This window comes from Bombina bombina, chromosome 7 (genome assembly GCF_027579735.1).
Source record: "Bombina bombina isolate aBomBom1 chromosome 7, aBomBom1.pri, whole genome shotgun sequence".
NCBI lineage: Eukaryota > Metazoa > Chordata > Amphibia > Anura > Bombinatoridae > Bombina > Bombina bombina.
In genome coordinates, this window is record NC_069505.1 from 62499647 (window position 1) to 62502710 (window position 3064).

Genomic DNA, 3064 nt, shown 5'->3' on the forward strand with positions numbered 1-3064 from the left:
GCCAGATTACAAGTGGAGCTGTATTTTGCGCTTCCGCTAAAGCGCTAACTCTGCTAGAATTAAGCTTTTTGCGCTAGTCAGGTTGTGCTCGTACTTCAAGTTGAAAGTAAAATGTTTTTGATGTATCTGTAACCCTTTCTAGCGCAAAAATCCGGACTTAGAATATCGGTTGTGCAAACCCGATCTCGTATTGTCATTTGCACTAACCGGACATGAAAATATGAATATTTCATATTCCAATTTTCTTTACATACCTGAATATGGTCTATTTATTCATAAATAATATTTCTACATATATCTGATGTTTTATTGTACAAATTTATATTTATATATAGATGATTATATATAGGTATAGATATATACATGAATATCTATTTAAAAATACATAGAACATATTCTGCTATGTACAGAACATTGTAATGTGAAATATTTACTGTAAATACTTAGTTAAAACCTTTATTAAATATGAATACTGTATAAATATGATTTTACATGTTTTCATCTACTTAATGGCACTTCTATATATGTTTGTATATGTATACATATATATTTATGTGTTTATATGTGTATATAGCTCTGTAAATATAGATATACACATAAGAAGCCATTTGCTAGCTTTTTTTCTTCTAACACCAGATATCTCATATATTTGAGCATTTATAACTTTCTTGTGCAATATGTTTTTGGAATCATTTTTATTAGATGGTGTTATTATGAGTGTAACTGTACTTTTTAATGTTTTTTTTATGTGTTTTTTTCAACTTTATATTTCCGTATGGAGCTTGATGCACCGTGTTTCTGCGCGAGACTTCAGGCTTGCTGGAAACAGAAGTTATGAAACAGTGGTCTGAAGTCCGCCTGCTCTGAGGCCACGGATAGAGGCAGACGCAGGGGTAGGGGCAGAGGCAGACAGCAACGACGAATCAGATTCTCTGACAGTGAGGCTGATTCAGGGGGAGAGAGTTCAGCATCAGGGGAAGATGATGGATTTATTCTAGATCATATTCCTTGTAGCAGTTCTGCCCCCCCTACCCACTATATACAAAACCAAAGTCAACACACTAATTTGACAAACCAGCCTACTATACCTCCAGAAAAAGTAACAACAGTGCCACCACCCATATTAAAAAATGCTGCACCACCCTCTAGGTACACTCCACAAATAACTGACACTGTACAAACCAAAGAGGCACCTAACAAATCAGAAAGTGTGAAACTTCAACAGGTTTTTTCCCTTCCCCCCCCGCAAGGCGACGGGGGGGAGAAGGGGCAAAAGCACCAAAAAAGGGGGGCTATACACTCAGGAAAAACCAGAAGGGCCAGAGAAAGACGAGATATCAGTAATTAATTTATCTGTTTACAATTTAAATGCCACAGAAATCAAAGTGTTGAGCCTAGGATTAGGATTTGTTCCGACAAATACCTTTAATCTGTTTAACACTTTGATTGATGTGAACAGACTGATACGCAAGATTACCTTGAGGAAATATTTTTCTTTCATGTAATTAGCAAGAGTCCATGAGCTAGTGACGTATGGGATATACATTCCTACCAGGAGGGGCAAAGTTTCCCAAACCTCAAAATGCCTATAAATACACCCCTCACCACACCCACAAATCAGTTTTACAAACTTTGCCTCCTATGGAGGTGGTGAAGTAAGTTTGTGCTAGATTCTACGTTGATATGCGCTCCGCAACAGGTTGGAGCCCGGTTTTCCTCTCAGCGTGCAGTGAATGTCAGAGGGATGTGAGGAGAGTATTGCCTATTTGAATGCAATGATCTCCTTCTACGGGGTCTATTTCATAGGTTCTCTGTTATCGGTCGTAGAGATTCATCTCTTACCTCCCTTTTCAGATCGACGATATACTCTTATATATATATACCATTACCTCTGCTGATTTTCGTTTCAGTACTGGTTTGGCTTTCTACAACATGTAGACGAGTGTCCTGGGGTAAGTAAGTCTTATTTTCTGTGACACTCTAAGCTATGGTTGGGCGCTTTTTTTTATAAAGTTCTAAATATATGTATTCAAACATTTATTTGCCTTGACTCAGGATGTTCAACATTCCTTATTTTCAGACAGTCAGTTTCATATTTGGGATGATGCATTTGAATCAATCATTTTTTCTTACCTTAAAAAATTTGACTTTTTCCCTGTGGGCTGTTAGGCTCGCGGGGGCTGAAAATGCTTCATTTTATTGCGTCATTCTTGGCGCAGACTTTTTTGGCGCAAAAAATCTTTTCTGTTTCCGGCGTCATACGTGTCGCCGGAAGTTGCGTAATTTTTGACGTTCTTTTGCGCCAAAAATATCGGCGTTCCGGATGTGGCGTCATTTTTGGCGCCAAAAGCATTTAGGCGCCAAATAATGTGGGCGTCTTATTTGGCGCTAAAAAAATATGGGCGTCGCTTTTGTCTCCACATTATTTCAGTCTCATTTTTCATTGCTTCTGGTTGCTAGAAGCTTGTTCTTTGGCATTTTTTCCCATTCCTGAAACTGTCATTTAAGGAATTTGATCAATTTTGCTTTATATGTTGTTTTTTCTCTTACATATTGCAAGATGTCTCATGTTGCATCTGAGCTAGAAGATACTTCAGGAAAATCGCTGCCTGGTGCTGGAACTACCAAAGCTAAGTGTATCTGCTGTAAACTTTTGGTAGCTGTTCCTCCAGCTGTTGTTTGTATTAAATGTCATGACAAACTTGTTAATGCAGAAAATATTTCCTTTAGTAAAATACCATTACCTGTTGCAGTTCCATCAACATCTAATGTTCAGAGTGTTCCTGATAACATAAGAGATTTTGTTTCTGAATCTATTAAGAAGGCTATGTCTGTTATTCCTCCTTCTAGTAAACATAAAAAGTCTTTTAAAACTTCTCTTTATCCAGATGAATTTTTAAATGAACATCATCATTCTGATTCTAATGATTCTTCTGGTTCAGAGGATTCTGTTTCAGAGGTTGATGCTGATAAATCTTCATATTTATTTAAAATGGAATTTATTCGTTCTTTACTTAAAGAAGTCCTAATTGCATTAGAAATTGAGGATTCTGGTCCTCTTGAT